Here is a 26,726-nt window from a genome sequence, read left to right as displayed (position 1 = left end):
CTCTTCTTTTAAGTTTATGTTTTAATGGTTTTTTTTTAAATGTCAAAAGAGTATATACATTGATTCTTTTTCCCAAAAGGTCCCACCCCAAAGAGATACAAGGCATCGGACACAGGGCACCCGTCAAGGAAATCCCTACAGCCTACCAGGACCTCAGAGGCGATGGTTATCTTCTTTTGGTTATTTTTTTTTCTTTCAAACCCTGCAGTCTCAGGGTGTTTTTTTCTTTTCTTTTCTTTTTCTTCTTGCTTTCTTTCTTTAAAAGAATAAATATATAGACTCTTCCGAACTTTTAATATTTGGATTGAATTTTAAGGATTGTTTTGTTGTTGTTGTTTTTTTTAAGGATCAACTAAGAAGCTAAGAAGACATCACTTAATTGAACGGTCAAACATTTCAGCTCAACAACTTTGCTCGAGGAATCTAATCTAACACATAATACTAGTCACTCTGCCTAGGCAAATGATAAGCAAAGAATACTCACCAGCTCAACATCTTTCTTCCACGCTACTCCTAGTCAAAATTTCGTGGAGAGAACCTTGTTATTCAGCTATCCCACATATCGCTAGAAAAGCGACCAAAAGATAGGGAAAAACTCTATAGGATTCCTAATCGGACACCCATACAATGAAATTCACTATGTTATGCACACATGTCACCCCTCTTTTTTTTAACCACTCCCTAATGCTAAGTCCCATCCCTTGTGAGTGGACTTCATATAGACAGAATTGTATATATATATCATTCATATTTGTTTAAAATATTTATTTATAATTCCTCTGTAATTTACTTAAGTTTTTTTTTTTCCTTTCTTCGACATCTCTAATTTCATTCCATCAATTTTTTATTCATGTATCTTTTAAAATGAATATGAAATAAAAAGTTTAGGTATGAAACAACCTTGTATGTTCATGGATATTGCAACTCCAAGAATCAGCGACAAAAACATACAACAGTGTGTAACGCAAAATCATAGTCAAATCTGCACATGAAACATACACTAGCCAGTACAAAGTTAAAGGGTTAGATAAATAATAAAACTTCTTCATGTACCAAAGAATTATCAAATACTCATGTCACAATCTCGATCAACTAGACTGTCGTAACCATTCTTGCATATAGAACAGTCCATCTCACTAGCTTAAATATCCCAAACTCCAGCACTGAAAGGAATATCCTGACCGTGCGTGCAACTAACTACCTAACTACGTGGAAAATAAAACTAAAGTGCATGAAAACCTACAGGATATCAATAACTCAAAGCATTGTTTGTTTGTTTTTTTTTTTTTAACGATATATATTTGTTTGTTTGTTTGGTTGTTTGTTTTTTTTTTTAATGTAGAATAAAAGAAAAAACATAAAAGACTAAGAAAACAAAATATCTAGACTAAAATCTTCAAAGTCTCGGAGATCTTCTAGTGAAAACAATAATCCTAATCCAAAATCATCAACTCCATCTAAGTCAAACCTATTAACTAAACTATCATCTATAGGATGCTCAAGAATAGCCTCTAGCGCAGACATATCAGAAGTCACAGATCTGCTATCAGGTGCATCGCTAAGAACCTCCATCACATCATGGAGCGAAGCCGAAGCTGCATCATCATAATAGGGCATAGGGGCCACTGGTAAAGCATCTAAGGAATGCCCCTCGGTCGCGTCCATGTACCAACAAATATAATCCCAACATGGGCAGGGAACACTAGTCTGTAAATCATGGTAAGATGGAGTAAGACGGTAGACAGTGGAACGATATCTCGCAAATTCTGCTTGCTCTCGGCCTACCCTAGACTGACCAACGCCGCGCTCAGGAGAAAAAACACTATTATAATCATGACGCTGGTAGGTATAACCAATCATTTCCTGCATGGCAGTGGTACCATAGCGTCGAAAGTATGTGCGACACTGCCAACACAAGAGCTGAGCACGCACAAATAAATGCCACTAACAGGACCTACAACCAAAAGGTGGATGATACTGTAAACAAAAAATAATCACAAAAGAAGAACCACAACAGGCCTCCCCTCTCGGTGCATATAAAAACCTGTCATGCGTCTGAAAACGCGGAATATCGTAAGGTCCAGCATGAACAGGATCAGTACTATCGGCATCAATACGAGGGTAAAGCGCATCCATCCACAAAAAGGCCATACCTGCATCCCATTTAAAAAACCCCCCAAGAAAGAAAAAGACATCCAAGGGTGGATTAGACAAAATATTATTTTAACTACTAACCTAACTATACCTAGCTAGCCTAAGTCACAAAATGTTTAAGGCGCAAGCCATTAACCCTAAATATCTCATTTTCAGCATTAATATCCTGCACATCAAGAGAACCATTATCATAAACATTAATCACCTTAAAAGGTCCCAACCAACGAATTTTAAGCTTCCCAGGAAATTTATAATAACGACTGTCATAAAGTAAAACTAAATCGCCTTCTTTAAACTCCCGTACTTTAATATTCTGGTCGTGCCATGCTTTATGACGTTTTTGCATTGCTTCTAGACTTTGTAGGGCTAATAATCTTTCCTCATCCAACTTTACCAATTGTAAAATCCGTTGTTTCAAAGATTCAACCTCACCTAGACGTAATGATAGAGCTACTCGTAAAGTGGGCAACTCTTGCTCAATAGGGAATATAGCATTAGTGCCATAAACTAAATTGAAGGGTGTATTTTGCACTGTCACCTTATAAGTAGTTCTATAGGCCCATAACGCTTCATATAAACGTTCATCCCAATCTCGCCTGTGGGAAGCAACCGTTTTAGTTAAAATCCCACATATAATGCGATTGGTTACTTCAACCTGACCGTTAGCTCTGGGATAATAAGGTGTTGATTTGCGATGTTTAATTTTATAGATTTCCATTAACTCACTGATAAGACCATTCAAGAAATGGGAACCTCGGTCACTTACTAATTCCAGTGGGCAACCAAAACGCGTAATAATATTCTCATACATAAACTTAGCCACATCAATGGCTTTATCCGTTTTAAGCGCTTTCGCTTCCACCCACTTTGTAATATAGTCAGTACAGACTAAGATATAACGATTCGATCGATATTTAGTAGGCGGATCGATTGGGCCTACAAAATCAATTCCCCATTTCTCAAAAGGTGCTAATGCTAATATAGATGTCAAAGGCGTAGCAAAACTCTTAGAAGGACGACCAGTCCTTTGACATACATCGCATTTGCGACAATAATAATAAGTATCTTTAAATAGAGTAGGCCACCAATAACCAGCTAATAGAACTTTTCTTGCAGTCAATTCACCGGCAAAATGGCCACCACACGGCTCATCATGCAATGCCTTAAGAACCACTGATACTTCATCTTCCCTTACACAACGTCGATAGATACCTTCGCGTGGAAAAAATTTATAAAGGTAACCCCCTAATAATCCATAGGAGCGTGATTGCATTAATATCTGACGTTTCCTGCGTTTATCAGCACCAGGTGGATATCGAGCAGTACTAAGAAAATTTGCAATATCAGCATACCATGGAACTTGTGTCTCCACAGTAAAAAGTGATGCATCCGGCAAATCATCTTCCACCCCTTCCTCCTTGTCTGATGTTAATAATCGTGATAGATGATCTGCTAGGACATGAGCTCTACCAGGACGAGTAACTATTTGAAAATCAAACTCTTGGAATAACAACATCCAACGAATCACACGTCCTGAAAGTTCTGCTTTATTAAGCAAATACTTTAACGCCTCATGATCAACATATATAATAAACTTATTCCCTAATAAATAATGACGAAATTTCTCCACCGCAAATACCATTGATAGGCATTCTTTCTCAGTGGTGGTATAATTCCTTTCTGCATCACTTAAATTTCGACTCGCATAATAAATTGGATGATCCACCTTATTATCATCTGCTTGGCACAAAACAGCTCCTACAGCATACATAGATGCATCGGCATGAATATGGAATTCTTTTGTCCAATCTGGGGGTGCGAGTACTGGTCCTTCAATTAACTTATGTTTAAGAAATTCAAATGCTTTCTGGCAAACACCATCCCAAATAAAAGGAGTATCCTTTCGTAGTAGATTTGTCAAAGGTGATGCCACCTTTGCAAAATCGGAAATAAATCTTCGATAATAATTTAGATGTCCTAAAAATCCACGCAATTGCTTAAGATTTGTTGGAGGTGGAAGTGCAGAAATCTTAATAATTTTAGCTGAATCCATGGCAATACCTTCTTTAGAAACGATATGCCCCAATAAGGTTCCTTTTGGTACTCCAAAAACACATTTATCAGGATTCAAGGATATACCTACTTCATCACTACGTTCAAATACTTGCGTTAGTAGCTCCGGCATTTCTTTTGCCGTACCATAGACACAAAAGTCATCTAAGAAAACTTCCATCCATTGACGTAGAAAATCTTGATAAGCTGCAATCATAACTCTCTGAAATGTTGCGGGTGCATTGCACAAACCAAAAGGCATTACTCTATAAGCAAATGTACCCCATTCAGTAGTAAATGTAGTTTTGGATTGATCTTCAGGATGAATTAGTACTTGGTTGTAACCGCTAAATCCATCCATGAAAGAATACAGCTCATGACCAGCAACCTTATCAAGTACCTGATCAGTAAATGGCAAAGGAAAATGATCTTTACGTGTTTTGCTATTCAGCTTTCTATAATCGACACAAATGCGAATCTTCTTACTATTCTTCTTGGGTACTACCACAATAGGAGATACCCAATCACTATATGCAACAGGATAAATAAATCCAGCATCTAAAAGCTTAGTAATTTCAGCTTTCACTAATTCTGCATACACAGGGTTTGTACGTCATTGACGTTGACATACAGGTTTTGTGCCTGGTTCTAGATCAATAAAATGCTGACATAATTCAGCTTTGATACCCTTAAGGTCCCTATATGACCAAGCAAAAGCGTCAACATGCAATCGTAGGACTTCTTCGAATCTTTCACGATGTGGCGATTCCAATTGATCTCCTAAATTTAAATATTTTCCTTCTGCCATTTTAAGCTTAACTACTTCAACTTCAGGCTCTTCAATAAATAGAGAGTCTATTCTTCATGGCTTAATTTTGGGCACATCTTCGGATATCTGCATCAATACGTTTTCAAGCAGGTTATTCTTAGTACTTGATTCCAGTGCTTTTTCTCCCGCATTCACAGAATTTACTAAGGGTAAAGCCCTATAAGGAATAATAGCCAGATTATCTTGCGTAGCACCATCAACTTCTACTCCATAGACATTTACTAACTCAGGAAAGGATTTCTCAGTATATCTCTTCCCATATTTATCTAAATCGCCATTATTGACATTTACATTTTTACGAGATTTCATGGTAAATGAGGTTCTTACAGAGTCAATTACACTAGGTATCTGCTCTGAAGTACATGGATATTGAGCATGTAACCTACGGCGATATCGACGTAAAATTTCGTTATTCTTTTCTAAACATTCGTGATCATCTAAACTCCAAAACCATTGATTATCTTTAAGCTTGAGAATTAATGAATGTAGATTCTCATCCTCCTCGCCCTGAATTCGATAGCCCAAATAATGTATAACTTGTTTCAGTTCCACAAAATTTCTAGGTACTGCAGGTTCAAACCATCTAAGTTGTGGCTCTTGCCCATCCCCATAAATAGTAAAATCCATTACTCTTTCTTTCGGATGAGGCAACACCACCGCTTGCATATTGTGCAATTTAACCTTAGTAGGTTCAGATTGGACTCGTTGATAACCAATTATTGGTCCCCTAGAACAGCGATAAATCTTCTGCGCAATTCCGGTCGAACGCCTAAAAGAATGACACAACCAGGGAACATTTGTAGGGTTTTTCTCTTGAGTCTCTAGTTCAAAAGTATTCTTAGATTTATTTTTTTCCAAAAACCTATCAGTGTTTTCATGTTCTTCCCAATAATTTGTATCTATAGATAACGCTTGATCCATCTGTAACTCACCCCTACTGAATTTAGATTTCTCTTCTTCTAAATAAAATTCTAAAAACGAGATTTCATCTAGATATCGCCTTTCTCTAAACTGAAACTCTGCCTTTTCCTTTTGCAACTCAGTAATCTTCTTCATTGCTTCATTTACAGCAGTCAACGTTGCCTCACTCTCTACTTCCAATGCCTCTTCCAATTCTCTAATAATCCTAGCGTAATTACCATGATGTTCACGAGAAGTCTGTGAAAACTTGTTAAAAGCCGAAGCTGAATCATCCTCATCCTCACGAGATAGTGGTCTTTGTAAGGGTTTGCACCTATGCCTACTTCTCCTTTCTCTTTCCTTCGCTTCTAGCTGGTAGTAATAAATCCTTTTAGCTCTATCTGGCAATTGTCCAAATCCAAAGGGTAAAGCATTTTCCCCATAAGGAAGAGCTTCTAAAATCCTACTCTCAAGCATACTATTATGATTATCAGTAACATCATCCTCTCCCATACCTTCTGAAGAGGTTATTGAAATGTCAACCACATCAGATATCATTAACTCAGGCATTTCTTCCTCCTCTAATTCATCCATAGAAATCACTTCCGACCTGTTGTAAGCAGAAAATCCTTCTTGATCATTTCCTTCTTGATTTGTAGATAATTGAAAACATGTTTCAAGCGAATCATCAAGATATTCTGCTTTCTCTACTGAAAGCATTAAGCAGTCGAGGGTTGTATCTTCGGATGTGGATAACCACTAAGTAATATCGCTATCCGAATCATTGTCAGATGAAAACGCTACAGCATACTCACCAATACCCATCTGTTCTACCTGGTGAGGCTGATGTACTATATTGACCTCTACTTTCTCTGCTCCTGCTGGGTGTGGTGTTTTAAATAACCAAGCATAAGGCCCTTCATGATCAGTCCTCTCCATTTCTAAATCATAAAACTCACTGTTGGATCTCTCATCCATTTCACTAACTGCTTCATCTCCTGAATCTTTCAAAAATCCTTTTGAAATAACTTGTATCTTAACCCTATCGTCTCTAGGACCAATCACAATTGAACCTTTATACCAGTCCTGAATGCATCTTGCTTGGTATAACCAAGGTCTTCCCAACAGGACAGAATATGATGAAATATTTGTTTGCGAACGAACAATCAAATAGTTCACATGAAATTCTAATCCGGCTACTACAGATTTCACATTCCACAGTAACCCCAAAGGAGTTACTTTCCTTTGATCAGCCACACGTAAAACAATATGAGTAGGTTCTAGATCCTTCAACCCTAATTCTTGCATAGCTTGTTCTGTCATCAAATTAACTGCTGAGCCACCATCTAACTGCACTTCATGTAGCAAGTGGCCATTAATAGTAGTATCGATAACTGGAGCTCCTGGGTCCACAAATAAATCTACTATTTTTACATCCTTAGTTGTTTTTCCTTTGGAAGAATTTTCACGGACTTTAGAAGCGTTTATTTCAATCCTCTTCCTTCGACGCCGAACTAATTTATGGTAAAGTTGTTTCCTACAAACAGGCGCTATTTCTAGCAATTGCCGAAGGTTAATAGTCAATGATATTTCTTCTAATGCAGCCCAAAGATCATAGGCCTTATTTACGGATTCTACATAATCTTTACTCCCTTCCTTAGGAGGAACCAATCTTTCGGGAAAAGGAGCTACTCCCACTTGAATCTTAGGATTTACTAAGGGCACAGGTAATAATGGATGGTCAGAGGAATGCTGCGGAGAATCCGATTCAGGTAGTTCTATATTAGGATCTATGTCCTTAGACTTATCCTTCACTGCTCCGTTTAATTGTGAACTCTCTTCCTCTAAACCTTGCTCCTTCTGTTGTTGCTTTTGTGCCCGAGTAATAACACCAATCATAGGGTCAGCTCTAAAGGTCACCTTACGAGGTATAAATTTTGATTTAACTCCAATATCTTTCCTTATTGTTTCTACTTCAACTAAATTTGCAGCAGACGTTGAAGGTTTGTTAGAGGTTTGTTTCCCTTTGTCAGACATTTTATTATCCTCTCGCTTAGGACAATTCTCTTCATAGTGTCCTTCACCACTGCACCTCCTGCAAAGAGGAGTATAGTCTTGATTTTTACGCGCATTTGGACAATATGTGGCTATGTGACCTTCTTGTTGGCATCGATAACAAATTACTGGTCCCCTAGGTCTTTGTTGACCACCTTGTCCCATTAGATTACGAAAATTTCCATTATTTCTTCTAAAAGGAGAATTTCTCCCTCGATTACCATCACTGTTGTAATTATTTCGAGGCACTGGGGGTCTACCCTGGGTGGGCAATCCTCGTGGCCTAAAAGGTTGATTGGGTGGTCCAATCTCATAAGTCCTATTATTACGATCCATGTAATTGTAATTCGTTTGCATTGAACGAGCTTGTTGTTGCTCTTGACCTAATTTATGCCAACAATTTGTATCTAAATGACCAGTCTTATGGCAAAAAGAGCAAAACGGTGGATGATCGGGCATTAACCTTGAAGGTGTCGGACACTCTGTAGCCACATGGCCGTAACCATGACACTTACCACACCAGATATTAGATCGAGGTGGGTTTGAAGTCGAATTTCCCGACGATTGTTGAGCACTAGATCCTTGTGTCATTATCGAATAAATTTCCTTCAAAGGCGCTTGTACTGCAGTCATAATTTCCTCCTTTAATTTTCCTAGAGATTTCGCAATAATATCTGCTACTTTTGCTTCATCCAAAGGAGATTGAGATTGCGGCATAGAAGGCATTAATGTCTGCATCATATAAGCTGGAATTGAAGTGTACGGATTTAGAGGTACACTCGACATGTTTGAGCTTGCGGTTACCGAGGGATTTAGAGGAACGGTCACATAAGACACGTTCTTAGGTAACCCACCTGAGGTGCTTGGGTATTCTGTCCGAGATTCTTTGAATAGATCTCTCCGTCGTTGTTGACTAAGCTGCACTTCTTCCCACCATCTAGCATGTGTTTTAGCATCTGCCAACGTAGCTGGTCGTTGTAAACTAACATGCTGATGAACTTCAGGATTAAGTCCATCAATAAACTTACGTTTTTGCGTGGGATCGTCAGGAGCAGGATTCATCTTACGAATGATCGTCTCCATGCGCTCAATATAATGTTCAACACTTTCAGTTGCTCCTTGGGACAGATAATCCAATTGAAGAGCCAATCTATCTTGAAAACCTTGTCGTCTAAATTTTTCTAGAAAAGCTCTTGATAAGGCATCATAGGTCCCTTTATGTTGAGCATCTAAATTCCCATATCATTTCGCTGCTTCATCTTTTAATGTTGCAGGGAAGATATGAAGCTTTTGGTCGTCATCTATTATCTCATTGGCGACGCAAGTCACCTCAAATCTTTGCGAATGGGCATCGGGATCTTCATCCCATAATCCCCCGAATTGCGTGAAATCAGCTAATCTAACTGGGTTGCGAGCCATTGTTTCTCTAAATAGTAGCCCTAACCCTAAATCGTTGATAGTATCAAACCACGGAGGTTCCTTAAATAATTGACGCAATCCGAAATTTGACTCTAAATCCCAGTCAAAGAGCAGTTCAATACTCCCGACCGTAACATTAGCTTCACTCTCCCTAGTTTCACTATTTTTCCTACCTCTTTCCCCAGTGACACTGCTGGTACTGGAGACAACTTGATTCCATTGATATGAAGCTGCTTCACTTTCCTTTGATAGTGTTCTATCAGTTGATAAGCTAGGTTGAAGAGGTTCTACCGTTGAGTTAGACACAGCGTCTACTCCCAAATTCAGCAATGCGTTGACCCTCTCTAGCCTTTCTAATAGCCAAGCCTCTTGTCGCACTGCTCGTTCTCTAACTCGCTGATCCCTAGCTTCGTTTTGCTGCTTCCGTCTCTCTTCTGAATTCATCCACGAGTACAAAACTAGCTGTTACTGTCATACTCCAAAATTACTCTCGTTTTATTTGAAGCTATAAAATTAGGTTGTCGCTTGTATGCGCACTTAGAAGTTTCAAAATAGTCGGCAGCTCTGGGTCTATCTCCCCAAAAGGTAACTTTTCTTCTTGCTCGGGGATTAAACCTAGAATTTCAGCAACCTCTCTAACGTCTTTCGTGTCGAAAGAAATTTTTAAACCTCTGGATACACGTATCCAAGGCAACACATCATCCCACACTACTCTTCTAAATGTCCGATAAGCTGTGCGGTGATACCAATCAAAGTGGTACGATACACTGATTGTATTTATCTCTACCGCGTCTATTAACCCAAAGTGTGTCGCTAGTAGAACTATGGTTTGCGCACAGTCGTTATAACCCCAGCTCCAAGAGGATAATTGTTCAACGTCCACAGTTAATTGTGGCCCAAAATATGTGCCTCCCTCTACTAACTCTGTATCTCTCGCCCAGTCTAGCACTTTTCTTTGACACTCCTGGGGCAAATTAGGAAAATAGTCCCTTAGAAAAGAGACTGCGTATTCACTCATAAATAACACTTAGGATCTAAAATACCCTCGGAAAATTTATCACTCGTTCGAGCGCACTTGGCTCCCGGCAGACGCACCAAAAATGACTGGCCAAAGACCAAGCCACTTTTACCCAGGTTAACAAGCCAACTCCTAAGAGTTGTTGCACTAAACAAGTGATTATTTGCACTAATTGTTTTAATTTGACTCAACTTAACCTTCCCTAAAATCTACAACGTTGTTTGTAGTAGTCCAACTGCAAAGATTCTAGACTTCAATAAATTATACTGGGCACTAAATTGCTAAACCTAAGATAACTATGGTTTCTCCCCATCTCTCAGAGGCAGCTCCTCATAATGTACTCCTGCCATGCTAGTAGCGGTTTATCCAGGAAATGTTTTTAATGTTTGACTTTGAAAAGGTTGTTTCAGTAATATAGATCTCTTAGATCTATTTATATATCTCCATTTAAAATTCCTTTTTATGTTTTTCTCCACCTGATTAAAATTAATTCTTTTTATTTGTTTAATTTTAAACAAACATTCAAATCAAATTTTCTGAAGTACCATAAACCCCTAAATTTTAATCCCCCTTGGTAGACATTCCCACTCCGTATATAAATTTCGTCGTTGCTTATTAGTTTTTAAATACTTAATTCATTTTGCAAATATAACGTCCTTTCCTTCTTTTCTATTATTAAACATCAACCAGAATAAAACAAGTTCTTCCATACTCTTATGGTTCACATACAACGTTCATTTTAAATCCCGTATTTCCCCTTAGTTTTCTTTAAATTATCCTAGTAGCCCTCCACTCCATATATTTAAGAAATTGGTTTTAAAATGAATAACATGTAAAAATTTAACATAGATGCTCAGGTTTTCTTTTCTCATGCCATCCAACCATCAAATTGTTTGATTTTATTTTGGTTTTAATTTAAACTAAATTTTATAACTGCAACCTAACATTATAAATCATTATAAAGTGTTGTCAAACTTTTTATTTGTAATTTCCCATGTTTCCTAAATGCTCATACCGTGTATAATTTCTCTTATCAAAACCAAAACACCATATCTTTATACAAGCATTTCTTAAGTAAAATATTATTAAATCATTATTTCTTTTCTTTAACCCTTACAACCAAAAATGCACTAATCAATCAAAGATTTTGTTTCCAATACTTCACTAAGAATCCATAGTTTATATCAATAAATAACACATTTTACGTAAAGGAAAACTATGCTTTTTCCCTAAATATAACTCTTCCCTAATTTTTAAATATAACAAAACATCTTTAAAAATATTGATAGAAATTCAGTAAATTTCTTGACTCATAATCTTTATAGGAAAAATATCAAAACTTATAAATTTTCAGTCAGTAATTTTATAAAATTTTATTTATGATAATTTTAAGTCATTTTTTAGTGTTTTCAACTGTTTTTTATTTTTAATAAATAAAAACCAGTTCAGATAAATGCAAACAACCATGTAGCATAAGAAAACAGGTTTAACGATATATTTTAAAAATCATAAACTAAAGAAATTATCATGCCATATCGTTTACTTTAGATAAATCAGTTAGACACTTACTTGGAAAACCGCGGGTCGTGATTGCGCCTTTGGAGACCGTGTCTTCTTACAATCCAGCCAATGTCTGTCTTCTATCCAGTCGATTCAAATGGAAGCTCATCATTTCTTTCTTTCTTTTCCCCACAGTTTCCCCATATGCTATTCCTGCCTATGATTCCCACACTTATTTTTCAAACTCCATGTTACATAGAAAGCAAAAAGGATCTCCCATCCGCCTTTGATCCTTGCTTATGATTTTGTTGATGAAGATCTCCTCCCATACTCTCATGAATCTTGGATATGAATTTGCTTGTGCTTAGGCTTGACCCTTATCTTGATTACTTTGTGAAAGAGAAGAGATTAGGGGTTATGTGGGAATGGAACTTAAGAGATATTGTTCCTTTATTGTATCATTTAGCCTTCGAAAAGAGAGATACGACACAAAATTCTACCACTGTCCACGATTGAAAATCCAGCTATCGCTTCTTCCCATTGTTTTCAAATGGCGATGGCTACAATGCACCACTGCTTTGGTTTTGATCTCGTGATGTGGTCGATAATGGGGCTTTTATCTTCTTTGCTTCTCTAAGTTTGATGTTTTATTGCAGGTCATGGTCGTGTCGATTCTCCCTGACATGAATCTTGTGATGCCGCCGATTATGTCTTCATCTTCTTGCTTCTCTGGTGGGAGGAGAGGGTCTCTTCCCCCTCATCTATCTCTCTCTCTCTCTCTCTCTCTCTCTCTCTCTCTCTCTCTCTCTCTCTCTCTCTCTCTCACACAGACAGAGATGCCAATCCAATCTTGCATGCATGCACTCAGCTTCTTAAACCGCTCGATTTCTCTCTGTCAAAATGAGACGTAAGGGAAAGAGTGCAAATCCCCCGCCGCTTCCAAGGGATGAGAAATGTGAGCAGAAGGCACGTTTGGTTGGAAATGGGGTAGGAAGGATGGGATTAAGATCGCCGCGGACGGCCAGAAGTCCAGACATCTCTCTCTCTCTCACGCTCGCTGCCTCTCCTCTAAACTCCTCTACTCAGCACTTGATGGCACACAGCGCGATCTCCTTCTCTCTTTATCTCTCGCTCTCCTTCTTCAGCCGGAGCTGACGGCGGGCTTCCACAAGCAGTCGGACATCGGCGCCCTGACGGTGCTCTTGCAGGAGGAGGGATGGTGGGGCTGCACGTGAGGCACTATCAATCCAGATGCTGGATCCCCGTCGAGGCTCTCAAGCACTCCTTCGTCTGCAACGTCGCTGACCAGATCGAGGTCTCTCTCCCTCTCACGGTCGTTCGCATCCCCCCTTATCATGACAGTTTTTTTTTTCTCTAACTGCTCTCTCACACGACATTCTTTTTCTCCCCCCTCTCACTACAATTTTTTTAAAAGAATAATGATGCTCCCCTAATAATTTCTTCCTCAACTCTCTATGAGTTGGAAACTTCCTTCTTCTTCATGTTCTTTTCGGATAATCTCTACATTGTCATGGCCAAATCCTCCTTTCCTCTTTGGAAAACTTCCTTCAAAGACTCTTGGATGGCTCTATAGTGCCTACTTTTTGGAAATTTCCTTTCTTACTCCCTTGTTGGCTTATTTTCTTGAGTGACTTCTCAATATTGGGCTTTTGTTCCACCCTTGGTCATTTGTCCTTCATTTATCCCACTTTTTTTTACTACTAGTGCTACTTGGAATGGTTTTGACAATCCCAAGGCTGTAGTAATGAGCTTATGAGAGCACTACCATAGGTGATCACATAACTTGGCCTTAGTAGTGATAAGCTTTTCATAAGGATTTTTGAGAAGATCCATATGTGCCTTGGCAACTGATGAAGACCCTCAATGCAAGAGATATTCTGCTACACTAATGATAGGGATACGAACCAAAAGTCCCCTGATACTCTTGGCCTTGACAATTTGACTGTCTCATTGAAAAAATCTTATGTTGATTGCGAAAAAATTCCAGCTTTCCAATTACCTGATATTCAACACCTCCCCAAAGGAATCTCCATAATAATCACCAATGATCTAATGATCACCCCTTGATCATCACTACAATATTACTGTAGACAATAATCACAATCATAATGCTATGTATTTTTCATAAAGAATTTCATCATTAGGAGGTAGGAGGTAGCATAACTAATGAAATCCTCCATCCTTGAGATTAATACTAAGATATCCTATCAACCTGTCAAGACCTTGCCAAGTCTAAAATTCCCCCAAAGACTCCTAATTTATAACAAGGTCTTATCTCCTCTAAGTGATAATAATCCCTATTGGAAAATTTTAAATAGTCATAGCTGAGATTCACTAAGTAAACCTATCAAATTTTTATCTAAAACTCCACCTTCCTCTCGTATAAGAACTTCCTTGTACCACATCTCCTAGCTAGACTGCAAGGACACGGCTTCCAAAGACAGCAACAACGAACACCGCTTCTGCATTAAATTCATGTAAAAATTTAGTAATAAGGTGTCAATTGTATACAGTTTTGCCAAAAAATTATTGCAATAAATGGCATGTTTTTAGGTGTTGTCAAGGACAACCACCTATATTGTCAGGAATTTCAGGACTGCACTCCTAAATTGTAGGACAGCCACCTGTATTGTCAGGAATTTCAGGACTGCACTCTGTTTTTGTTAGGAACTTGGTATGTTTATTGTCATTGAATGCTTATGAGGGATTTTAGGCAATGAACTAATGTATGTTCTTGCTATACATACTTGGGGATATTCCTAACATACTACTGAGTGGATTTTGGAGCTTTCATTGCTTGGCATTAGATATCACTTACTGTCATACAGTTATTTGGCTATGAATCATGGCTAGCAATAGTGACAATCATCTTATGCATATCAACAAGCTTGAAGGATCACACAACTTTGTAGTTTGGCAAAAGTGGTGCTATAATATCTTGTTGTAGAAGAAGCAAGCAAAGCCGATTAAAGCAAAGGAAACAAAACCAGTTGATGTAGAGCAAGATGATAGGGATGAGCTGAATGAGCTTGCACACTCAACCATTGAGCTATCGATTTCTGATGCCTTATTGTTTAACATTGAAGGGTTGGATTTTTCTTATGACATTTAGAAGTGAATGGAAGAGTTGTATGCCCAGAAAAAAGCTACAAGCAAAGTCTGTTGGCTGAAGAAACTCATGGATTTGCATATGAAAGATGGTATTGCAATGTCTACTCACCTTACTGAGTTTAACTCCATTTTTAGCCAACTTTCCGCTTTGAAGTTCAATATTGATGATGAGTCCAAAGCTACGTTCTTGCTTTGCTCTCTGCCAGAGAGCTAGGATACCTTCAGGACTGCTATGAGTAATTCTAATGATATGCATTTGTATGCTGATGTAGAGAGTGATCTACTCATGGAAGAAATGAATCAACTGAACAATGCATCCAGTAAGTCTTCTAGTGCTTTGCATAGTAGAGGCAGATCACAACAAAAAGGCAAATCTGATAGTAAGGGACGCAGTAAATCACGTGATAAGGATGTTTGAATGCCTACTAAGAAGAGTAATGTAAAGATCAAAGAGGTGAATGTAGTCAGCCATGAGAGCAACAATGGGAATGATGCACTCTTTGTCTCTTCATGTTTCAATGCACATGCTTTGATAGCCGATACAAAAGATGACATGCACACTTGCACTTTGGATTCAGGCGTCTCTTTTCATGTCACCCCTCACTGTGAGTGGTTTACAGACTATACAGCAGGTCGACATGGTGTTTTCCATCTTGGGGGAAATTATGCATGTGACATTGCAGGCATTGGTAGTGTGCAATTGCAGTTTCGGCATGGATGTGTCTTCACTCTTTAGAATGTAAGGCATGTACCGCAGCTCAAGAAGAGATTGATTAGTACTGGACAATTAGATGACGATGGTTTTCATACCACCTTTGGTGATGGAAAATGGAAAATCTAGAGGTTGCAAGATGATACTTTATATCCACTTCGTATATCTAGTGTGCGTGATCATGTTGTTGCCGTGACCGAGCAGCCAAGTGTTTCCTTATGGCATGGCCGGTTGGGACACATGAGTCAAATATGAATGAAAATACTTTCTCGTTTGGGTTACTTGCCTTGTCTTTGTTATGCTTATTTTGAGCACTATGATCATTCTGTTTATGGCAAGCATGCGTAGACATCTCATAAAAAGTCTCTTTCATTGAAATCTTTGCCTCTAGAGTTAGTACAGTCCGATGTATATAAGATGCCAGGTTATCTCTAGGAGGAAAGAAATACTTTGTCACATTTGTTGATGATGCTACACAGAAGGTATGGGTTTACCCTATTCATAGCAAGGACAAAGTGCTTGACAGGTTTCAAAAATATTTGCATTGGTAGAGAACCAGGCTGATAAGTCTCTTAAGTGTCTTCACTTTGACAACGGTGGGGAGTATGTGTCCAAAGCCTTTCAGGCATTTTGTGACAACAAGGGGATAAAGAGGGAGCTCGTTGACCCTCATAATCCACCCCAAAATGGAGTTGCAGAGTGCATGAATAAGATAAGGTCCATACGATGCTATCTCATGCTGCATTACCCCATGGCTTTTGGGCAAAGGCTATTATGATAGTCATTCATTTGATTAACAGGTCACCGAACAGGTCTTTGTGGGGGAGATTCCCTCAAGAAGAGTGGTCGGGCAAGCCACCTTCTTATGCTCATTTGCATGTGTTTGGTTGCGAGGCTTTTGTGCACATGCGGAAAGAAGAACGCAGCAAACCGAAACCAAAGTCCTATAAATGCATATTCCTCGAATACGATGACGAGGGTGAGATGGGGTATAGACTTTGGGATCCCAAGAAAAGAAAGATAGTATGCAGCAATGAGGTCATATTTTGTGAAGATCGCATGCATAAGCAGCCTGAGAAGATTGAGGAAGTCAAGAGGGTTGTTTTCAGGGAGGATGTACCTTTTAGACAGCCATTTGTGCCCAGTGGTGGACAGTAGCGTATACCTACTATAAATACTCCTAAAAATGCAGGAAATGGTGCTGGAAATGACCAACAACTTGGCAGTGTTCATTTTTCAAGGTTGCACAGCCCTTCTGGGCCATTATTGACGTGCTGGAGAATCCCAAAATATTACAAGCAATGCATTTGAAGGAAAAAAGAACAAATTTGCCCTTCTTGGAGAAAGGCAAAATTCTTCTAGCGCTGCATTCGAAGGGCAATTTTTTTCCTTAAAATTTAATATATTATATTATAAATAAATTTATTAATCATATTGCCTAAATTTCAATGCCTAATTAGTAGTGAGTCTACTAGTTAGTAGTAACTACTATTATCGAGATCCGAGTTATAACTTACTAGTTAGTATAGAGTATAGTCTATAGATAATAGATAGATAACAGACTATAGTACACCAAGCAGCGATCACTCTCAATTGGAAAATCAAAACCCTAGGGGCTCCCTTGAGCCCTCATCTTCTTGAATGCGACATCACCTCAAGGCTCAAAACCCTCCCCTCACCTTCTTGAAAGCAACAGGCACCAGTGACCAACATCACCATTGTACTATGTAGTGTTGAGACTCGAGTCGAGACTCAAGTCCCCCCTTGCCAAGTTTCAACATGTAGCCTATTACCCAAGGCGCAGACAAAGAAAAAGCACATGCCACACAGGTGACAGTACGTTGTGCTAGTGTGTAGTACATAGTACATATGTTGGTAACTTGGGTCTTCGAGACTTCTTGACTCCCAACTTCCAAGGCTCGAACTTTGGAGCCTGAGCCCTGGAGCCTGGAGGCTAGAGACGCGCTGACGGCCGCACGTAGCTGAGTCGACTCCTGACCAGTGAGTCGTGACCACCATCCTGGAGGCTAGTACTCGAGAGTCGGGACATGAAGGCTGGAGCCACAAGCGACGGATGTTGGAGCATGGCGCTGCGCGCCAGCGTGGGCACTGGGATGATGCTTGCATGCCAGGCTCCAGTGTGGAGTTTGTAGTAGGCTGCAGCCTACCTAGAGGCTAGTACCCAGTGCCACTTGGCACTTCAGGAATCAGCTCGTATAATAGAAGCTGTCTTGAGGTCCACCATACGAGGAGCTAAAGCGTGCTCAGCCTTGTGTAGCTTGAACTTTAAAGGTACATTCCTTGTCGTACAACATACATGGAAGTTCCATGTGACAAACTTCCTCATTGAAAAGGGCCTTTATGAGTTTGTTTTAGGTGAAGAAAATGAGCCAGAACTGGGTATTCCTCTGCCGACTCAGATGAATTAAAGGCATGAAAAGAATGGAACACAAAAGACAAAAAGGTGATGTATTGGCTATTTGTAGTCATTGATAATACTATGCTAGGACATATCAGGAATGCAGAAACTTCACATGCAACTTGGACAATTTTTGAGAACATGTTTTCAGTAAATACAAATGCACAAAAGAGTCAACTCAAGAAAGAGTTGAATACCTTGAAGAAAGGAAAAATGCATGTCAATAAGTATGTTTTGAAGGTGAGGAGCATTCCAGATGCTTTAGCAACGATTGTTGCAATGCTTGATGATGATGATTTGGTTTCATCCACTTTGAGTGGCCTTAATAATGAGAAGGCATGGAAATCATTTGTTTCTTTAGTATACATATGGAAGCTATTTTCAAATTTTGATGAGCTGGTCTCTCTCATGATTATTGAAGAGATCAATATGTAGGATGACTCGTATGAAAGAAATGGTGAACATGTTTAAGCACTTTACTCAATTTCAGGAAGGGGATGTGGTAGATCCTCTTCAAAAGGCCGTGGTATGGGACGTGCTGGCAATAACTAGCAAAAACAAGTTCAATCAACAATTGGTGAAATGCAGGTTTCAAGAGGCCGAGGAAACTTTAGAGGCAAGGGGGGCTCTAGAGGAAAAGATGGATAGCAGAACAGAGGTTTTGGAAATTTTGCTATTGTTTGCCATTATTGTGGCAAAATAGGTTATATTGCAGCTCATTGTTATGCTAAGAAGGAATCAACAATTGGTGAAATGCAAGTTTCAGGAGGCCGAGGAAACTTTAGAGGCAGGGGGAGCTCTAGAGGAAGAGATGGATGGCAGAATAGAGGTTTTGGAAATTCTGCTATTGTTTGCCATTATTGTGGCAAAACAGGTTATATTGCAGCTCATTGTTATGCTAAGAAGGATGATATTCGTAGTGGTAAATTGCAATAAGGAAACTATGCATTGTCTTTATGACAAAATGAAGACAAAAATGAGAGTTTGTTTGTTAGGTAGCATATGATGAATGCAGCTATAGGAAAGGGGACACATGTGATGATGTATGGTATGTCAATTCAGGTGCATCTAATCATATGACTAGTTATGTTGAATGGTTTGGAGAGATGCAAGGCTTACAAAATCTAGGTTATGTGCAGACAAGTGATAATTCATGCCACCCAATTTTACACATTGGAAAGGTTCCCTTGTCCTTGCATGATGGCCAAACAAAGAGTCTGACATATGTATTACATGTGCCATCAAGCACAAAGAAAGTTTATGTTGGCCAAATGATAGAGCAAGGATTGCAGGTTCAATTCAATGCAAAAGGTTGTTTTGTAGAAGACTTTAATGATAAGTGCACGTTGGTTGCAAAAGGAAGTAGAGTTGGTCACATGTTCACTTTAGATGTTGGAATTCTTGCAATGGATGCTGCTATGTATGTTAAAGGAAAAGGAGTGGTTACAGACATTGAAATGTGGCTTAAATGTATTGGACATGTAAATGTGCAAAGGATGAAATTAATGCAGTCTAGAGGATTGGTTACAGGGTTGTCTTCTTTTAGAGTTGCAGAATTTCATAAAGTTTATGAAGCATGCCAATTTGGTAAGCAGGTGAGACAACCCTTCTCACATTGACAGAGAAGTGAGTAGAAATATACTTCATGTTGTGCATACATATGTTTGGGGGGCCTACACAAAATGTATCTCTTGGTGGCAACAAATACTTTGTCACATTTATTGATGACTGTTCAAGGAAGCTATGGGTATATTCCATGAAGGAAAAGAGTGATGTATTTGAGCACTTCAAATCTTTCAAGATAGCTGTTGAAACAGAAACATGCTTGAAAGTGAAGTGCTTGAGATCATATGGAGGGGGAGAGTACCTCTCTAATGAGTTTAGTGACTTATTGAGAACTCATGGGATAAAGAGGCAATTTACTTGTAGGTATATCCCACAGAAAAATGGGGTTGCAAAAAGAAAAAATAGGCATATTGTAGAAGTTGCACGGGCATTAATGACTAAAAAAAATATACCAAAACATTTTTTGTCTGAAGTTGTCCATATTGTTGTCTATATTATGAATAGAACTCCCATAGCTGTAGTTCATGGGATGACTCCCGGTTACTTGTAAGAAGCCTGATGTATCACACTTGAACGTATTTGGTTGTGTTGCATATGTTTATGTGCTAGATGAGCTACATAAGAAGCTTGATCCAAAGGCTAAAAAATTTATCTTTATTGGATACTCTTTAGAGCAGAAAGGGTATCATTGTTATAACCCTGTCACATGTGAGTTCAAAGTGAGCAGGGATGTTATTTTTTATGAGATGAGTAGTTGGTATGTGCCTACTAGTGATGTATTAGGTGATGATAATGATCATGATAGCTATGTGTATAAAGAAAAGCAAGAATCACAAAGTCTTAATGGACCAAAAACATCATGTGGCACTACACCTACAGTGAGCCCTTGGTCTGGGAGACTAAGGAGTAGCCCCACATCTTCAGGTGGATCTATAAGTATTGCAGAAAAAGACAAAGGAAAGAAGAAAGTGTTGAATGGTAATGATACATTTGCTAGTCATTTGGGATTTGATGGAGATTCTAGTGGTTCAGAGAGTTTGGTTGATGAGCTTGGTATTCCTTCAATCATGACACCAGGTGTACAGAAAGCTCAGGCTCCATTGAGTGATCCAGTGGTACGCAGGTCTAGTAGGGTCAAATACATTGTTAAAAGATTTGATTTTGAAGGTTATGCAGCTCACCATTATGCTTATATGGTGAAACTAGTTGAGGATATTGAGTCCACCTATTTTGAGGATGTTGTTGGTGATGCTCATTGGGATGCAACAATGGATGAGGAGATGGATACATTAGAAGCCAATAAGACTTGGGATTTGGTACCCTTGCCTAAGGGTAAGAAAGTTATTGGTTGTAAGTGGGTTTACAAAGTCAAGCATAATGCAGATGGTTTTGTTAGCATGTATAAGGCTAGGCTAGTTGCAAAAGGAGAATGACACATGGGAGTTGGTGCCTTTACTTTGAAAGCAAGAAATCTATTGGCTACAAATGGGTTTACAAGGCCAATCACAAGTCTAATGGATCTATTGAGCACTATAAGGCACGACTGGTTGCCAAAGAGTATGCACAGACTCATGGTATTGATTATGAGGAAAATTTTGCTCCATGGGCCAAAATGGCCACTATAAGGACTGTCATAGTAGTGGCTACATCAAAAGTTTGGATCATGTATCAAGTAGATGTTAAGAATGCCTTCTTATAGGGGGAGTTACAAGAGGAAGTTTGTGTGGAGTAGCCACCTCGTTATGTGGATGAGAATCATCCAGATTGTGTATGCAAGCTTCATAAGGCCTTATCTGCAAGCTTCATAAAGCAAGCACCCAAGCCATGGCATGACAAGATTGCAGAATACCTTGTCAGCATCATTGGATTTTGCAAAGCACAAACTGATCACTCACTCTATGTCTATGAGAGTGATGCAGGTATTGTGGTTATTACTATCTATGTGGATGATTTGATTATTATGGGTTATAGTAGTAAGACAAAGGTTGACCATGTGAAGGGTCATTGAAAGATGAAGGATTTGGGAGAGCTACGCTATTTTCTCGGCATCGACATAATCAAGACTCTAGAGGGTGTATGGTTATCACTGAGACAATAAATGTTGGATATGTTGAAGAAGTATGGTATAGCTTATTGCAAGCCTATTTCTATCCTTTGAATGTTAACGCTAAGCTTAGTGCACATGAGGGTGACTTGATTGAGGATGTCATTATGCATCGAAAGATTGTGGGCATCCTTATCCATTTGATGATCACTAGGCCCCAAACCTAAACTACACAGTTGGTTTAGAGAGTCAATTTATGTAGCTTCCATGGAAGCCATGTTTGGATGCAGTGCAGTGCACATTACACTATGTCAAGTCCACATTGGATTATGCCTTATTCTATGGTATAGGCCTACCATTGGACTTGTATTCTTACATAAATGTAGATTGGGATTGTAGTATTTCTGACAGGAGATCTACCAATGGCTTTATGTTTTCCTCTGCAGTGATGTTGTTTCTCAGAGTAGCACAAAACTGCTGACAATTGCCTTGTCTTATACATGGGTAGGGTACAAAGGTGTTGCAATTGCAGCATATGAGATAGCTTGGTTATGCAAGCTAGTTGGTGGCTTGGGAATGCAAGTGGACAAGAAGGTTATCATCTACTGTGATAATCTTGGTAGCATTCAATTGGCTAGGAACCCAGTGTATCACGTACGAACCAAACACATAGAGGCCCATTACCATTTTCCTAATGATATTGACTTGGTTTATGTCAACATAGAGAATCGAGCTATTGATATTTTCCTTAAGGCCTTGAGAAGAGCTGAGAAGCTTCAACACTTTAGGATTATACTTGTAGTTCATGAGCTCATACTAAGCTCGAGGGGGAGTGTTGAGATGTCGAGCTTTACATGAGCTAACATCCACTATACACCTTGGTGATGTGGTGGGATAATTTTCATTGGCATGTTAGGTGACTGACATGACGATACACCAATGATTTTACAATTGGACTACACTTATGTAGTTCATCCTTGCTTATGGTACATTCATTGTGCAACCTCTTCTTTCATTAGAGGGTTCACACTTAGTGATCGCATGGTACATATGTTGTGGTACTTTCATACTAGTTACTTTGTGTGGAAGAATAAGAAGATGTTTTCAGCCTTATCTCTCTACTTTCTCAAGTCTCTATTGTTTTGTGTATGTGCTCTTGGTTTCTTCACTGCTCTCTCCCCTCTTGTCTATTTTTCGATAATACTTTCACCCTATTCACCCACAACCATGAATGCTTAGACCTAGGCCTTCTAGATGATGACGTAACTATAATAATTAGGTCACTTCCCCATTCATGGGAATAATCTGATATCATTTTCACCAATCATCCTAGCATTTAGAAGAATGATGGCTACATAATTAATAAGAGAGTAAGCTCTCAAAGGATGCCTAAACACCACATTCAAACAACCTAGCTAAATAGACACTACATAAGAGGCCTAGATGACTTAGATCAATTGAAAAAATCAGTCCCCCATTCTTGCAAAAGTGGTTCACACAATGCGCACAATGGAAACAGATTAGTTGTCATTGAATAGCATCATGCAATAAACATGTAATGAAGACCAATGAGTATGACCTTGCCTACATTACCCCAACTTCATTTCGAGTGCTAGCTTTAACTTAGAATCTATTGCTAGAAGACCACATTATGCTCTATCCTTGGATTGGATTCTAAGTGAGGAAGAGCTTCATGTAGTGAGAAAGTTGGGTTCAAGTAACATCTTAACTAATGTCTTGACCTACATAACCCATGTTGGCATATGCCCATATGACATGGATCATTACATAGCAATCAAGTATAATCCTCACTTTTATGAGTGGATGTTGCAAAATAAATATACATTAGTAAATATACCTCATCTTATATATAACTTATCACTTTGAGCAATTCACCCCACAAAAAAACACAAATGAAGAGTATCTATTCAATATCCCACCCTTTCACAATCCTAAAAACTATTGCAATCATTTTGGTAGGGGAGGGGCAGGCAAAAGAGCTTAATGTAGAACTTCATACACACTAGGTACATATGAACCCTAATTTGCCTTTTTATTTGAACAATAAGATAAAAATTTTCTAGATCATAGTAAGTCTCTCAAGATTTTATTGCATGCACGTGCATTAAAATCAACATCATATCACAAAAAAATCAACAAGCCCCACCTTCCCTTCGATCATTGATGAGAAACAAGCTAAACCTTAAGATTGATATTTGGAAGCACCATCATCTATTATATGGAAAAATTCAAAACCTTAACAAAATGTTGACTAAATATTCGAAAGCAAAGGAGCTGCTGGAATAGTGCACACTGCAAAAATACTCGGAAGATTTGCAGGAGTTGTGAAATACACCAAATGCACAGAATTCTTGACCTCCTACAACCCTAATAGGCAAACAAGAATGGTCGCAGTTGAAGAGCTAAAGGTCAACATTAGATAGATGTGCCAATGCAAGACAACATGGTATAAAAAGCACTAAACTTGCTGGAAAGAAAAGAAAGGGTATCTAAAAGCAAGATAGATGTCTTTACCCAACTGGATGTAGCTAAGCAAGAAATGAGTACTAATGATAGAATAAAGATAGAAGCCATTCCAGACCCTACCCAATAAATCCAAGAATATTTACTACACACCCTCTTCTCTAGCATGAAGTACAACTCAACTATGAATATCACCCATATGGGGCTATTAGAGAACTTGGTGGCAAAGAACATCAAGAAGTAAAACTTCAAATCCTATATGAGAGAAACCATCCATGCTATGGTAAATACCTTGGGTACATGGGCATGATTGAATAAAATGAGAAGAGAGGAATGCAGATGCCATGTTCAACCTAGCCACAATGTTGGCTCAAGTGGGTTGTGAAAGAAATGTGGCAAGGGAAAGGGCTAGGATAATTGAAGGACTGTTGTATACATAGTAGCAAAGCTTTGCAACACCTTGCTTAAGGCATAAGAACCATGCAAAGATGACTTGGTTAGGGACTCAAGAAGAAGCTACAACTGACAAGGACACTCAAACAGAGCCCAGAAGTGACCCAACCTAAGAACTAGGAAAGATTATGGGCTATGGCTTAGGGAATCTAGACTCTCAACAACTGAAGACCTAAAGGTAGTAGGCATCCTCACCTAGAAGAACCACTAGTGTCACCAACATTCTTTGATATGGAAGAAAAGGATCCAACATGTACATTAGAGTCAACATCACATGAGCATGCATCCACTACAAGTGCACATGGCAAACCATTCCCTTAGGAGCAATGATGGAGCCCAAACAGTGCAAAAGGGAAAGAATGGACAAGATCAGTAGGAAGAATTTTGTGGCCTCACTCTTGACATGCCATAACCAAAAAGTAAAGAGCCCAATGTCATTAGCTAGGAAAGCAAGATCCAAGCATTGAGTCCCAAGATGTGCTTATGGATTTCACATTCTATCTTCCATGGAGTCTCATGCTTCCCCTTGATGTGGTGCAAAAAGTGATTGAACTAGGAACAAATTTGGAAAAGAGTGTTGGGATAAAGGGCAGTGCCCGTGTCCACCCGTAAGGGCTAGGCTATACATAGTACATATACCTAACTAAAATCATTATTGAGGTACACTCTTCAGTACCACAAATTGTGTGTCTCTATCCCTTCTCTCTCTCTCTCTCGACTTGCATCTCTATACAGAAGCTCCATTGTAGCTACCTCAACAAACTGGTATCAGAGCTCGGTTCAGGGGCATTTCTTCAAGTGCAGGAGCTTGAAGTTGAAGAAGAGTTCATTGTGAAGAGTCTGCAAGCAAGGCACCAAGGTTTGACGCTTCTTCTTGAAGCTTGAAGCTTCCCTCTTCATTCGAGTTTGTTGGCAGCCATCATTGGCCACTTGGGGACCCTTCCCATCATCTCCAACACCTGAACCAGCATCCCAATCTCTTTGAAGGTGCCATCAACATGGGTATGCAGAGTTGGTTTTCAACATGCTCAGGACCTACAACAACTTCTCCTCTTCATTTGGCATCATGGTTATACTCCAGACCTTGCATCTAATGAGGCATTGAGCATTGAAGTGTAGTATTACACTTGGGACTGATACACATTCAACTTCAGGTATGAAATACATAGTATTCATATCTGTATTAAACAGGGCAACATCTACTCTCTTGAGATTGATGTTAATTTGATGGCTATTGGATATCTTGATGCTATATGCTTTGGGAATCATGTGCCATTATCTTGAGGCCATTTTGAGCTAATCTTGGCAAGGATTTGGCTCAGTTTGAAGACATGCTTGTGGATGGAATACACAATCCACATCCTGAAATTTACAGATAGCTCTCTGTCTTTTAATGACATTGGTCCTTGGACATGCATGTTGATGCATATACATGCTCAAGTGATGTCAAGACACTGAGGAATGATATGCCTATGTATTGAAGTGTATTTGGGATGATTTTGACTGAGATTTCACTCAGTTTTGACAGAGATTTGGCAATTGGAATCACAAGGCTGAATGACATTTTGAATGTGTATGCATTATGTCTTGCTTCTAAACTTGGTCTCGGGGATTCTATACCATGTATTCATGCTTATGGTTGATGTTACATGCTTGGATTTGATTCTGGAATGCATTTGAGCAAATAATTAGAGCTCATTTTTGGATCAGCTTTACTTACATGTCTACTGCTATACATTTAGGACAGTTTCCTGAATTGCAGGACAACCACCTATATTGTCAGGAATTTCAGGACTGCACTCCTAAATTGTAGGACAGCCACCTGTATTGTCAGGAATTTCAGGACTGCACTCTGTTTTTGTTAGGAACTTGGTATGTTTATTGTCATTGAATGCTTATGAGGGATTTTAGGCAATGAACTAATGTATGTTCTTGCTATACATACTTGGGGATATTCCTAACATACTACTGAGTGGATTTTGGAGCTTT

This window comes from Lygodium microphyllum, chromosome 18 (genome assembly GCF_053477565.2).
Source record: "Lygodium microphyllum isolate KBCC chromosome 18, Lygodium_microphyllum_v1.1.10, whole genome shotgun sequence".
Lineage (NCBI taxonomy): Eukaryota > Viridiplantae > Streptophyta > Polypodiopsida > Schizaeales > Lygodiaceae > Lygodium > Lygodium microphyllum.
The sequence above is the reverse complement of the archived record's forward strand: the minus strand, read 5'-3'. Positions refer to the sequence as shown.